Source organism: Saccopteryx leptura, chromosome 9, assembly GCF_036850995.1.
Source record: "Saccopteryx leptura isolate mSacLep1 chromosome 9, mSacLep1_pri_phased_curated, whole genome shotgun sequence".
In the NCBI taxonomy this organism is placed as follows: domain Eukaryota; kingdom Metazoa; phylum Chordata; class Mammalia; order Chiroptera; family Emballonuridae; genus Saccopteryx; species Saccopteryx leptura.
The window spans coordinates 44130178-44145679 of record NC_089511.1 but is presented as its reverse complement, the minus strand read 5'-3'; the positions used below and the strand labels follow the sequence as shown (position 1 = coordinate 44145679).

General features: G+C 48.9%; 1 protein-coding gene across 9 annotated transcripts in view; it reads right to left on the bottom strand.

Annotated features, from left to right (window-relative positions):
- The window catches only part of SIPA1L3 (signal induced proliferation associated 1 like 3), a 326815-nt gene that overhangs the window by 124229 nt on the left and 187084 nt on the right, over positions 1–15502 (bottom strand). For 2 of the 9 annotated variants that reach the window (XM_066348335.1, XM_066348338.1), the window contains one exon: positions 6358–6443. The exons of the other annotated variants lie outside the window; for them this stretch is intronic. The gene's annotated coding sequence lies outside the window, so the exon portion shown is untranslated. The remainder of the gene's footprint in view (positions 1–6357; positions 6444–15502) is intronic. 9 annotated transcript variants of the gene reach the window in all.

Sequence of the window (15502 nt, the reverse complement as noted above, 5' to 3'; positions counted from 1 at the left end):
TACTTGGGCTAGTTGGAAAAACAAGTGGCCTAGATGTGACCCTGAATTGTTTCCATAAGTGCCTCCTGACAGATGGGCTTTGCTGATGGCATTTTGTTTCCAGCTCAACAGGAAACCCCCAATCTGCTTTGCTCCATTCTGTGAAAACACACAGATGTTCTTGAGATGTGTCTCTGCATAAATCCCTTCTCTGAGCGGGTGCAGCTGAGCCTGTGATGCTCCAAGGCTGAGTGATACTCACAGCCTCTCTGGGACTCAGGGACTGGTGCATGCTGAGACCTTTCCAGCTGCCTGCTTTTGGGCTTCTCCCTCCCACCCCCCTTTTTTTTCCCTGAAGTTGGAAACAGGGAGGCAGTCAGACAGACTCCCGCATGCGCCCGACCGGGATCCACCCAGCAAGCCTACCAGGGGGCGATGCTCTGCCCATCTGGGGTGTTGCTCTGTTGCAACCAGAGCCATTCTAGCACCTGAGGCAGAGGCCATAGAGCCATCCTCAGTGCCTGGGCCAACTTTGCTCCAATGGAGCCTTGGCTGCAGGAGGGGAAGAGAGAGACAGAGAGGAAGGAGAGGGGGAGGGGTGGAGAAGCAGATGGGCTCTTCTGTGTGCCCTGGCCGGGAATCAAACCCGGGACTCCTGCACACCAGGCCGACGCTCTACCACTGAGCCAACCGGCCAGGGCTTCCCACCCCTTTTTTACTGAGAGAAAGAGAGGAAGGAATGATGGGGGGTGAGAGGGAGAGAGCGAGAGAAACATCAACTGTAGAAGCAGCACTGTAGTTTTTCACTGATTGCTTCCCATACATGCCTTTACTGGGGGTCTCTAGCCAAGCCAGTGACCCCTTGCTCAAGCCAGCAACCTTGGGCTTCAAGCCAGCGACAATGGGATCATCTCTATGATCTCACACTCAAGCCAGATGAGCCCAGGCTCAAGCTGGCAACCTCAGGGTTTTGAACCTGGGACCTCCTCATCCCAGGTTGAAACTATTTACTGTGCCACAACTGGTAAGGTGAGCTTCTCCTTCCTAAAAGCACTCTGATCTTCCTGATGGGGAATCCCCATTATGAGCCAGACAGCCTTGTTTCAGATTCTGGTATGCCATGGCCTGATTATTGAAACCGTAACTCAAATTTAATTTGTAAATGGGGACAATACCACCACCATCACAGTCACGGCTACTACTATTGCTCCTACATGTATCTCTGGCCTGAGTTCTATCCTCCATCCCCCAGTAACAGCACAGCCAGGGGTAGGGACAGGACCATGGATTAGTGAGCAGGCCAAGTGTTCTCTGCTGGATATGTGCAGGTTTCAGAAGAGTATGAAGGCTGGAGAGTGTTCTGCAATGGCAGAGGATAGTGGACCTGGCTTCTCCTTGGCTCCTGCCTATTTTCTGAGATTGCTCCTCTGGTCTCCTGTTACTTCTATAAGCCCAAGATTGCCAGTGTGGCTTCTGCTGTTGCCATCTGAGGACCCTAATACACGGTACTTATTGTGTGCAAGGAAGGAAGCTGGGAATAGTTGGCGGGGAAACAATGAGGCCAAGACAGTGGCACAATGAGAAGCCAGAAGCAGTGAAAGAGAGGTGGGATATATTTGGCTGCAAGTAAGAGAATATATCATCCAATAGTGGTTTAGGCGACGAAGAGATTTCATTATCTCATGTAACAAGGAGGCAAGATATGACGGCTCCATGCTTGGTATACCTCAGGGGTTGGGAACCTTTTTGGCTGAGAGAGCCATGAACGCCACATATTTTAAAATGTAATTCTGTGAGAGCCATACAACAACCCGTGTACGTTAGGCATTATCCAATAAAAAGTTGGTGTTGTCCCAGAGGACAGCTGTAATTGGCTCCAGCCACCCGCAACCATGAACATGAGTGGTAGGAAATGAATGGATTGTAATACATGAGAATGTTTTATATTTTTAATGTTATTATTTTTTTTTATTAAAGATTTGTCTGCGAGCCAGATGCAGCCATCAAAAGAGCCACACCTGGCTCGTGAGCCATAGGTTCCCGACCCCTGGGATAGCGGGTAACATCAGGTGCTTTCTCCTTCTTTCCTGCCTACCCTCAGTGTGCTGCTGGCTTGCATCTCTGGCTTGTGGCCAAATGACTGCAAGCTGGCAACCACAGCCATGCTTTTCAATGAAACATGGCCAAGGGGGAAAGAAAGGGATGATGTAAGAGTGTTCTTCTTACCTATCTGACCCAATCAGGAAGGAGAATCTTTGCCAGAACATTCCCCCACCTCAATAGACTTTTATGTCTCCTTGGCCAGAATGTGGTTGCTTAGAGCTACTCTATTTGCCAGGCAAGCTGGGAAAGCCAGAATCTGTGATCACTCTGATTGCCCTTAGACCAGTGGAGACTTATCCCTGGGGATGGGCACACTGGCCCCTGAAAAAGTCAGGGTCTGTCAGCATCTCTGAATGCTCCCAGGCTGTAGATTGTGAAGAAGCTGGGGAACTCTGAGCAGGGAGGATGCTCCCTCATCAGGCTCCCAAAGCCTGTTGGATGGAAGAGTGGAAACACAGGCAAGGACCATGGCCTCCGTGTCCTTGCACTGTGTGCCAGACCCTCACAGGGCAGAGCAGAAGAGAAAAGCACAAGCTTTCCAGTGGCTGACATTTGTGATTTGCTTCCCCAGACTTCATGACTCCTTTTCGCAGCAACAGCCCTTTGGGAACCTGCCCTCTCTGACTCCTACCCAGTGGGCTAGAAGAGGAGCTCCTTCTGGAGCACAGGAACAAACCGTGTGATCCGATCAGAACCAGTGAGACCCAGTGATGTCTTTGCCAGGAATACTGGGGCTAAAAGCTGTGCTTTCCCCTCTTAACCTTATTCTGAGAGAATGTGAGAAATGGAATCACTGCAGACATCTTGTATCATGAGTGGAGAACCTTTTGTGAAAGGGGCCTGAGGTCATCATCTGTCTCTGTACCAAGCTGGACCTAAAGCCAGCCCTATTCCACTTCCCACCACTGGACATTTTAGCTCTCTAACAAAATACTGTACTAAAGACAGACAAATAAAACAACAACATCTAGAATAGCAGGTACCATGGCTACGATCTTTTCACGTGGCCCAGGTCCTTTTCTAAAGCACTTCACATTTGTTATTTCTCTTAACCCTCACAATTCCATGAGGTAGGTATCATTATCTTCACTTTACATATGAGGAAAATGAGGAATGGACAAGTGAAATAATGTGCTTAAGGCCATATGGCTATGAAGTGGCAGAGTTGGGATTGACCCAGATGCTTCCTTCATTCCTGAAATCAGGCAGTCTTCAGTTCAAGCACCAGCCCTTCCGATGATCACGGGCAAAGTCCTGGGCTTCTCTGATTCTCATTTTCCTCACTGGTGACACAAGTAAAATACCTCCAGATCCAACCACTCTGCTGAGTTACAAGTAGGTATCCCTACTTACTTGACATCACCACATATGTGCATCACATGCATTGCAAACTGAACATTCCCGACTGAACCTTTGATCTTTCCTCATCCATAAAACTTGTTCCTTCTCAGCATAGTCAGGATGGGTTAACCTATACTGCAGTAACAAAGAACCCCAGTGCTCAGGGACTTACAAAAGTGTGCTTCTTGTTCATGCATGTCCATCAAGGGTTGGCCAAAAGCCCTGCTCATACCAGCTTTGCTCCCAGTTGAAAGCTCATCCTTTACCTGAGACCCTGCCAATCTCAGAGGTTAAGAGACAGTGCTGAACCATGCAATGGTCCTTAAGGCTCCTACTAAGGAATGACATGTCACTTCTCACATTTCATTGGTTAAAACTCAAAACGAGTCATACACCCAAGACTGATGTCAGCAGGGTAGTACACCAGAGTATTTGTCCGAACAGGAATGCAATAGGCCAGCTGCTTCTTCCACATCTCAGTGAAAGACACTTCCTCCCATCCAAGGGTTCAAAGTGGAAACATCAACATCCTCTTTCACACTTTCTCTCCCTCACTCCACATGTCCATCCACCACTGCACTTCCTGCTCACTCTCTCACCACCCACCTTGGTCTGAGCTGCCTTGACTTCTCAATGGCTGGCTACTCCACAGCCTCACAATGCCTCTGCTTTTGCTCCTGCTCTCCCACATGCCCTTTCCACACAGCAGGCAGAGCAATCTTAGGATAAAATTCAAAATCCTCAACTCAGCCCTCAAGGCTCCCCTCTACTTTTCCCCTTGCTCTGGGAACCTGTGGGGCAGGTGGGTTAGGCTTGCTCACTGGTGTACCAGCTTATGGGGCAGCTGGATTAGGCTTGCTTGCGGGTTTACCAGCTGCAAGCACTTTGATTGGCAACTGGGTTGTGTAGCGGCACCATGTGTGGATGGCCTATATAAGGCTACAGGTGCTTGTGCTCAAGAGAGATTGTGGATTGCCGGCCCGCCACTGTGAGGGGTCATTTTGCTGTTTGTTTGCCTGAGAGGCGGTTTCCTCTGCCTGTGTGCTTGTCTGCCGCTGTCAGATTTTATTAAATGGAATGGCCCAACCCTTTCCAGCTCTGCAGTTTTTCTACTGTCTGCCAGAATCCAATGTGGACCTGCCTGGCCTCGGCCACCGGCATTACAGAGTTCAGGCCCCAATGTCCTATTTTCAGTTTCCCTTATGCCTATGCTCCCTGCTTGCTGCCTTAGGGCCACTGTGCATGCCATTCCTGCTGCCCTTTCCCTTACCTAGGTAGTTCTCAAGACTCAGGACATATACAACTTTCTCCACACAACTTTCCTCTCCCTGTAATGCTGGTGGCCGAGGCCAGGCAGGTCCCCATTGGATTCTGGCAGACGGTAGAAAAACTGCAGAGCCAGAAAGGGTTGAGCCATTCTGTTTAATAAAGTCTCACAATGGCAGAGAAGCACACAGGCAGGGGAAACCGCCTCTCAGACAAACAAACAGCAAAATGGCCCCTCACAGTGGCAGGCAGGCAATCTGCCATCCACAGTCCCCCTGAGAGCAAGCACCCATAGCCTTATATAGGCTATGCACACGTGCCTCTGCCATGTGCTCACACACTAATCAGGCCAAGGGCTTGCAGCTGGTAAACCAGCAAGCAAGCCTAACACAGCTGCCCCACACTCCCCAACCTTGTTCAGTCTCCAATCTGAGCTCTCAGAGCACTCTGCTTTTCTCTTCTGGGTACCTGCATCAATATATGCAATTTACCATGTAATTAATTGTTTGCCACAAAAAAGGTTTGTGAGGCACTGAATTTGTATCTTAATCACTACCTGCATCCTCAGCACAGACTTGGTAAATATAAAGCCATTAACAAACATACGATGAATAAATGAACAGATCAGGAAGCACTAGCTCAGCTGGGGTTTATAACCTAAAGACAGATGGGGCTTGCTTGGTGCCCAAATGTATCCGCCCCTGGGAAGAAGCTGAAAGAAATGCTTAGGGAGAGGGACAGGGAGGGAGAAGAGTGGGAGAGGGAGGGAGAAGAGTGGGAGAGGGAGGGAGAAGAGTGGGAGAGGGAGGGAGAAGAGTGGGAGAGGGAGGGCACTCCCTTCTCACGGGTTGGATGGGGGTGAGGGGAGAGCATCCAGGGCCTCCTTCCCAGGCAGCCTTATCTGTCCAGGGCTGCCCTTATCTACTGCAGGTGTTTCACCTCCATGGAAATGTAATCCAGTCACAGTGATGGGGACTCAGCAGGACCTAAGAGGTCTGGATAGCTCAGGGCTATGTCTGAGGGCTACTCTCAGGGGCCCACAGTGAATGGAGACTCCTCTGGGCAATTCAGTCTCTGAGCACATACAAAACATTTCTTCATTCAGAAAAAACTAGTCTCTATAACTTATTCATTCATACAAACACCTACTGCGGTGGTGTAATGCTGGTGGCGAGGCCAGGCAGGTTCGCGTCGGGTTCGGGCAGACGGTGGAGGAACTGCAGAGCCGGAACGCACCAGGCCGTTCCCGTTTACTGGAGGCTCGCGGAGACAGGTGAGTGAATAAGCAAAGGAAAACCACCTTTTGCAGTGGAGGACAAGGAATCAGGGACGCTGTTGCACCTTGTGGTGGCAGCTGAGGGAGTCAGGGAACCACCCCTTGCAGTGGCGGAAAAGTGATTTGGAAAAATCACCACCCGGTGAAAACACTCATATCCTTACACAGGCTATACCCATGTGGCTTTGGGCCACGTGCTCATGCACCAATCATGCAAAGTGCTTGCAGCCAGAAAACAAGCGAGCAAGTCTAACTACAGCTGTTTTCCCTACAGGGGAGCAGTTAGACAGACATGAACAGAGCAGGGAGTACAGGCCAGGCACAGAAGGCCACCAGGGTGGAAAGCCCCACGTGCCTAGCAATGGCCAAAACTGGGAAAACAAGGACCTCACCCCCAGGATGACCTTTCCTCCTTTTGCTGGTCATGCGGTTTAGACGCCCCTGATTTCCATATCCCTGGTCATGGGATTCAGACCACCTTAGAGGAGGAACAAACAGGAAGGCTGGAAAATAGAGCTTAAGCATTAACCCTCTAGAGATAACATCTAGGCCTCAGTTGGGTTTCAGCTCCAGGCCCAGGAAAGTAGCAAAACTAGACAAAGTAATGCCACAGCTGACCTCAGGACCAGCTACATTGACTAATGACCCCCTGCCCTAGCACCGCGCAATTAGTGGAGAACATGACTCTAAAAGACACACCGGGAGAACTGATAACTGTTAAGACCCTCTGCTGGGATCTCTCCTAAAATCCCCACCCTTAAAATTCCTTATGAGCGAGTCCCAGAGCACTCTCTGTTCCAGGGGTACGCATGCACCTCCCCTCCCCCACCTCCTCTTCTTCCCCCAGGTGCCTAGTCCTTGAACCTCTTTCTCCTAAGCTCTAAGGAACTGCACGAGATTTACCACCACGGGAGTAGTGAGCAGCAGCAGCTCATCTGGGTGTAATGTTAGTGGCCGAGGCCAGGCAGGTTCACACTGGATTCAGGCAGACGGTAGAGAAACTGTGGAGCCGGAAAGTGCTGGGCCATTCCTGTTTATTAGATTTTCGCAATGGCAGACTAGCAAACAGGGAAAACCTCTTCTTGAGGCAGCAGCTGAGCGATCAGGGAAATGGCCTGTCGCAGTGGTAAGCTGCCCAAACCACCCTGAGGGAAAGGACCCGTAGCCTTATGTAGGCTATACACATGTGGCTGTGCCATGTGCTCATGCACTGATCATGCAGAGTGCAAGTGAGCAAGCCTAACACAGCTGTTTTCCCTGTACCGGGCTAACCCCGACCCTGTCTCTTCAAGGCCCCTTTCCTCCTTCTTTCTGCATGGCCAATAAATTCTTCCTTTACTTGCTACATTTTTTCTTTTTTTTTAAAAAAAAAACCTTTTTCCTCTTTTTAAAATTTTTTTTTCCTGTGGCAGAGACAGAGAGAGTCAGAGAGAGGGACAGATAGCAGACAGGAAGGGAGAGAGATGAGAAGCATCAACTCCTCGTTGCGGTTCACTGATTTCTCATATGTGCCCTTGACCAGGGGTCCACAGCAGACCGAGTAACCCCTTGTTCGAGCCAGCGACCTTGGGTCCAAGGTGAGCCTCGCTCAAACCAGATGAGCCCGTGCTTAAGCTGGCGAACTCATGGTCTCGAACCTGAGTCCTCAGCATCCCAGTCCAATGCTCCATCCACTGCACCACCACCTGGTCAGGCACATTTAGTCTCTTGACTGAATTCTTTCAAGCAAGACAAGAACTGAGGTCTTTCCCTGTAATACTACCAAATTCTTACAAATCATTCAGTCCAAAAAATTCATTCAGTCAAGAAAGCATTAAAACTTACCCTCATTTACTCAATATTTACCAGGCATGTATAACTCATTTATTCATCCCACAAACATTGAGCACTTAAATCCAACCATTTATTCAATAAATTTCTTAAACACCTATGTGCTACTCTTGTAGGTGCTGAAGATTAAGCCCTGAGCAGCACAGACCACACCCCTGCTCTCAGGAACTTAGTTGCTATATAAAGAGGCCAGAGAAATAAGTAAAAAAGGACAGAAAACAAGGTAATTTCACAGGTGGTCAAGGAGTATAAAGGAACAAAATGTGACCGTGTGTGTGTGTGGGGGGGGGCTACTCATCTATCTATAGATGAGAAGTTCAGGAGGCTTGTGGGGGTGCTGTATGACCTGGGACCTGCATGAAGAGAGGGCACCTGCCATGTGTACCAGGTGTGTTGACAAGCGGGGCCGACAAGCAGGGACAGGAAAGCTGGGAGTGGCTGGTGTACAAGGAGGACCCTGTGAGGCTGTCCCAGGCAGTGGTTCTCTCCCCATCTGTCCACTAGAGGCACCAGGGAGTTTTGTAAAAACACAGGTGTTTATAACCTACCCCCAGAGAATCTGAATCAGCTGGTCTGGGGGGTGTCCTTTACAAGCTCTGCAGTTTATTCTAACATGTAGCCAGGGCCGAGGGCAGAGGAAGGGAAGAGAGAGCAAAGAGGAGGGCCTGACACCAAGCTCGGAGGATTTAAATCTGAGAGAGAGTGAGCACTCCAGGCAAAGCAGGTCCAGGCAGAGGGTTGGCAAGCAGGCGTGGTGTAGGCCTGAGTGGTGGGTGTGTGCCGAAGGGGCCAGGTGGTCTGCAGGGCTGAATGTTGCTGAGAGGGTCACACCATTACTGGTCTGAAGGGCACTGGGGAACAACTGAGGTAGGTATTTCAGGGGACTGCTGCTCCAGGGAGTCTTGTCCATACCCCGATTGTCTACCAGTGTTGCTGGCCTACGGTGTCTTCTTTTCTTCCACATCCCTGTCTTCCCTTTGCTGTGCCAGGGCTCTGCACACATCCTCAACTACAGGAGTTAACCTATTGGATTTTTAAGCATCTGAGTATCTTTTGTCTTCCTAAGACTTTTTTTTTTTTTTTTATATATCGACAGCTAGACAGAAACATCAATATGTTCCTTAAGTGCCCTGACTGGGGATTGAACCTGCAACCTTTGAGTATAAGGATGATGATGCTCTAACTAACCGAGCTATCTGGCTAGGTATCCTCCTTAGACTTAAACCGCTTCAAGTCTGCAGTGGACTGGCTTCTGTAAGTGTTCTGGCCACACGTAGAGGGGAGAGACTGTAACTGTGCAGACACTTCACTTATTTTATTTTTAAATTTTTTATTTATTGATTTTAGAGAGAGAAACATTGACTTATTCCATTTATTTATAGATTCACTGGTTGATTCTTGCATGTGACTTGACCAGGGATTGAACCTGTAACCTTGGCACAGCGAGGTGATGCTCTAATCCACTTTACTACCTGGCCAGGGTGAAACTTCACTTCTTTAATCTGACCTTCTTCTTCTTTCCTTTGGGTTCAAACTGGCCTTGTCCAGCGGAGGAGCCCTCTGACTCACCCAACTCCCTCTACCTTGTACTTCTACTCCTTTAACCCTTAAACCGTCAGGACAATGAGGTTCTTATCAGCTTCAAATATAGGAACAAAGCCTTGGGCCTACTAACCAGAGACAGAGTTTCAGTTAAACTAGAGGTGACATCTAGGCCTCTCTTGTGTTTCAGTTCCAGGTCCAGAAAAGTGGTGAAGCCAGGTGAAGAGACACCATGGCTGACATGAGGACCAGATGCACTGACCAATTAGTAGAGGCCACAACCCTGACCCTACGGTGATGAATGGTTTCCCCCCATATAACCCGTCCCCTAAAAGCCACTGGGGAGCCAGATCTTTCAGTATTAGCTTACCTGTGATTGTGGGCCTGGGCCACTTCCTAAAAATAAACCTTTACTTTCTCTGCTACAAGCTCCTATTAGTATCTTATTGGGCTTTACGATAGCAGGCAAACCAACCCCTTTAGTCCAGTAACAAGGGGAGGGATAAAATGGTGATGACAGAAATAAACAGTAAGGCTAACACTACGACTTTTCCTGATGTACAAGGCACAGGATGACATGCTTGGCATCCATGAACTTGTGTGTTATAATAACCCTATGAAGTAGGCCCTTTTAACATGCCCATTACAGGTGAGACAAAGGTCACGTGGCCAAGTCTCACACAGCTGGGAGGGGGAGCAGCTGGGATTCATTCAACCTTTACAGTTTGATTCCCACACCACCCTAAATAAGAGGCAGTTCAATGATGAGTGTGTTGTGTCCATACCTAAATGACACAAGCATCTTCAAAATCAATTCATAAGGATGAAACTCTGAAAAAGACATCAACAGCTCACCAGATCTCAGGTTAAGAATCTGTTCCCCCCCCCCCCCATGACTCCTCCCACTTTCTTGGAAATTGGAACAGGACCACTCTAAAACTCCTCCAGAAACAAGATGGATTAGCTCTGATACCTCATTAGAAAGTGCCACAGCAAGGTCTCTACTCCATCAGGTCTAAGAACAATGAGCAGGGCCTTGACCACGGCTGCGTACCACTATAATCTGTTTTTCACTCTTAACACTTCTGACACCAAATGTGTGGTTTTCCATACCAAGCAATTCTCAAATTCTCTGCAGACACCAACTGGTGTCCTACAATTTAATTCAGTCCTGACACTAACTACCTGTAGTGCAGGCCCCACAGGTTAAGGGCTCAGTCCTACAAGACTGCACCCCCAGCCTGACCAGGCGGTGGTGCAGTGAATAGAGCATTGGACTGGGACGCGGAGGACCCAGGTTTGAAACCTCAAGGTTGCTGGTTTGAGCGTGGCTCACCAGCTTGAGCACAGGGTCGCTGGTTTGAGTAAGGGGTCACTTACTCTGCTGTAGTCCCCTGGTCAAGGCACAAATGAGAGAGCAGTCAATGAAAAACTAAAGTGCCACAACAAAGAACTGATGTTTCTCATCTCTCCCCCTTCCTGTCTGTCTGTTCCTATCTGTCCCTCTCTCTGTCTCTGTCACACACATACAAAAAGACTGCCCCCAATCCTAAATGCCAATCACAAGCAGTAGGTCCCAGCTTACCCACATTTCTGTCCAGCTGGTATAATTCAAGGGTTACCATAACGCCCTCTTCAGGTTCAACAATTTGCTGTTAACAGCTGACAGAACTCAGGGAAATACATTCCTATTACCAGTGTATTATAAAGGACACAATGGACAGACAGATGAAAAGATACTTAGGATAAAGTCTATAAAAGGGTCTGGAGTGCAGGAGTTTCTGTTCCTGTGGAGTTTTTTTTTTTGGGGGGGGGGCACCCTCCCCGCATGTGGATTCATTCACCAACCTAAAAGTTCTCCAAACCCTGTTGTTTAGGGTTGTGTGGAGGCTCCATTAGTAGGTACGATTGATGAAATCACTGGCCATTGGTGATCAATTCAATCTCTAGCCTCTCTTCCTTCCCCAGATGTCAGGAAGGTGGCGCTAAATGTTTCACACTCTCTAATCACATGGTTGGTTGCTCAGGTGAAGGGCTCCCACCCAAAAGCTATCTAGAGGTCTACGAAGAGTCACCTCATTAGCATAAACCCAGGTAAGGTTGCAAAGGTCTTATTATGAATAACGAAAGACCCACCCATCACTCAAAATTCCAAGGGGTTTAGGCCTGACCTGTGGTGGCGCAGTGGACCTGGAAATGCTGAGGTCGCCGGTTCAAAACCCTGGGCTTGCCTGGTCAAGGCACATATGGGAGTTGATGCTTCCAGCTCCTCCCCCATTCTCTCTCTCTCTCTCTCTCTCTCTGTCTCTCCCTCTCCTCTCTAAAATGAATAAATAAAAAATTGAAAAATAAAATTCCAAGGGGTTTAGAAGCTCTTCTGCCAGGAACTGGGGATGAAGGCCAAATATTTATTATTCACACCGTGAATACCTCCACTTTTATATTTAATGTCAAAGACCCAGACAATGAGTGTTTTTAATTTAAATCCTCTCTAGCATTCAAAAGGGACCCACATTCCTACCTAGGCATGGAGGAAAGTCTCCAAAGGGGCAAAGGCAATCAATTATAAGCATTATACTCAAATAGGTGAGGGTCCCACATGGTTCAGAGTTCCCGGTGGCCTGTCCTCTTTCTAAGAGTGTAAAACAGCTTCTTCCCCTATGGGTAGAGGAAGAATGAACTGAAATAGTGCATTGAAATTTCAGATGAGCATACTATTTTAGTTTTTTTTTTTAATTTTTTAAAAACGATTTTATTTATTGATTTTTTTTTTTTTTTTTTTTTTAGAAAAAAGAGAGGAGGTAGGGCCAGGGGAGGCACGGGAAACATCAACTTGTAGTAGTTGCTTCTCTTCTCATAGGTGCCTTAACCCGGCAAGCCCGGGGCTTCCAATAGACAAGCTCAGCATTTCCAGGTCGACGCTTTATCCACTGCGCCACCACAGGTCAGGCCTATTTTGGTTTCAATACAGCAATTCCACCTCTAGGAATCTCTGTGTTGAATTTTTGCTAGCATATAAGTTCAAGACCTTCTTCAGGATCCCCTATGAGGCCCGACTGTGAATCTGCATCCTGGAGAGAAGCTCTGTGAATACCTTTTTCATTCTTCCAGACCTTTCTCTGTGAGTCTACAAGGAAACGTTCACAACTGAACGGGGGAAGGGAGTTGTGGGGAAGGTGGTTTCCTCAGAATTAGAAAACAGCCTACATAAGATGGAGTCAGTGTGGACAGGTCCACTAAGTCAGATCCGGCCATGCATGACTAAGGAAAACAGACCGGGACAGTACACATGTGTGCTTACCTTATATAACTGATAATGCTACCCCTACTTTTTGTAATTATAGCTTGGTGCCACTTTTGTGTGATTTACTATAAAAATCCTGTGCACTGCGTCAGGCCACCACTGCCGCCCGATAAAGCACACATCATCTGCCTACAGCTCCATGCGTCATTTTTTCAGCTCCTGGCCCCTAGCACCCCTTTGTCCCTCACCTTCGAACTTGAATTCAACACTTGGTGTAGCTAGCAGGATAGGAGAAGTGTCCCCACCACCCTGCTAGAGAATATACGGCCTCAAACTGGGTTGTGGTACCCCATGGCTGTGGTCCTAATGTCTTAGATCCCTCCTGAGGAGTGGGGAGAAGTGGATGGGAGGCTGCAGGCTTCGGAGAAGGCTCTGTGAGTCCTTGAAGATGCGATTCCTGAGAAGTCTCAGGTTGCAGCTGGCCAAGTTGGCTGGATGTTCCTCACAGTCTTGAAGCAGCAGCATGAAAGCACTCTGGCTTGTGAAGCTCAAGTAGGAGATTTATGGCTTGAGGAGGAATGGCTAGAAGCCCATGTACAAGCTCTTGAGCGAGAGCTTGCTCGTCTGGGGGAGGACCCACCTCTGGTCCAAAAGGCAGGCACACCTGGTGATGAATGGAGGCTGGAGCATGACCAGTCTCTAGCCCAGGGCGGTGGTCCACAGGGCCCCCTGGTGGTGACAGAATTTACCACATACACTACTTAAGACTCCCGCCAAGCTGTGGGAGCTGGGGAAACAGAGCCCGCAGGGTTTGGGGGAGCCCATCCCAGCTTGGCTCCTTCGTTTATGGGACAAAGAGGCAGACAATCTGCAATTATCACCTGATGAAATGGAGAAGCTGGCCTCCGTCACCATACATCCATCCTTGAGACAGCAACTGCAGATCAGCCAGGATGGGAGGTACCCAGGATGATCCCTCTCTGATGGACTGGCTGATGGCCGTGGCCTGTATGGTTTGGCATGATGTTGGAGAACTTCCTGAGGAGTTGACTAAGTGGACCACCTACACTGACCTGGTGCAGGTGATCCAGGATATGGGTATGTGCCAGGCAATGTTTAGTTTGAACACCTGGGGGCCATATGATGAGCGCTTTACCACCTGCACGAAGGACTTAATACTGGCTTCCGCACCACCTACGGCATTTGGTTCTCTGGTGGTCACCCTCACCCCAAAAGTGGATCGACACATACATAAGATAACAACGGCCATGGTGAGCTTGTGTGATGTAGAAATCAAATGACAGAATTGTAGAATGGTGTGTCCCGTATAGCAGAAGGGGGGAAACAAAGGTCGCTTGGATGAGCCCTTATCGGGAGGGGCTCCAGAAAGTCTCCTGCCTGCAAATGTGGATTGATTTATTGGCAGATGGGGTAGACAAAGACAAAATAGATCAACAGCCTAGTGATGTCCTGTTGGCCTTGTGGCAACAGCTGCCAAAGGAGCACAGGTTCTGGAAGGCCACCAAGTATGGAGCCAGAAAGGCTTCTGCACGCTCTATACAGATCCAAGACTGAGTACCCCTGGGGAGGATTTTGCCCTCCTTGACTAGGGGTCAGGCCAAGGTACCCGGCTAGGGGGGAACCCCAGAAGACCAGAGGCCACATGTTGAATTAACTATTTACTGGTCCCCCCCGGAATATTCAGCATGTCCCAGCTTTGGTGGACACCAGTGCAGACTGTACGGGTGTCCTGTTGTATGGGAACCCAGGGAGTTTTGGGGGCCCAGAGCACACATTGATGGTTATGGTGGCCAGCAGTTCTAGTGTCACAAGCCATGCTCACGTTAGGCATTGGGGGTTTGCCACCACAAGCATACACAGTGTAATACCAGAGTATATTTTGGGGATGGACGTTTTGAAGGGGCTTACTATTGCCACCATGCAAGGAGAGTTCTGCCTGAGGGTGTGAGCCATAAAGCCAGTCCTAAGAGGCCACCCACATCACAAGGATGTGGTGCTCCTTACTCCCAGGTGACTAGTGAAGGTGTGTCAATATCATTTGCCTGGAGGACATAAGGAGATAGGATGGACTATCCTCCAACTAGAGAAAGCTGGTATAGTGTGGCCTACGCATAGCCCCTTTAATTCCCTGCTGTGGCCAGTGAAGAAGCCTGATGGCACCTGGTGCATGACAGTTGACTTCTGGGAATTGAACAAGGTGACTCCCCCACTTCATGCCACCATTCTATCAGTGCTGGATTTAATGGACAGGTTGACTCTGACTTTAGGACACTACCACTATGTAGTGGACTTGGCCAACACTTTCTTCTCTATTGACATCGCCCCGGAGAGCCAGGAACAATTTGCCTTCACGCGGGAAGGGCGTTAATAGACTTTTGTTGTCTTGCCACAGGGCTATTTGCACAGCCAGACCATTTGCCATGATTTAGTGGTAAAAAATCTGGCCCTGTGGGCCTAGCCACCGTGGTGGCCCTCTTTCATTATACTGATGATATAATGCTAACCTCTGATTCTCTTACAGATCTAGAGACAGCAGCAGAGAGTTTGAAAGGTGCCCTAGAAACATGGGGCTGGGCCGTCAATGCCAGTAAAGTAAAAGGACTGGTTTATCTGTCAGGTTCTTGGGAGTTGTCTGGTTGAGACCAAGGTAATCCTTAGAGCAGTAATAGATAAGGTCCAAGCATATCCTCGACTACAGATGGTCAGTTACAGACCTTTGCAGGGTCTCCTGGGGGTATCGGTGTTGTTTATTTCCCGTCTAGCACAGACCATTCGCCCTCTCTACCAGCTGTGTCGGAAGGGGGAAGTCTGGGGTTGGACTTCAGACTCAGAGCGAGCCTTTACAGATGCCAAGCGGGCAGGGGCCCAGGCACAGGCCCTACAAGTAGTTGGTGCCACTA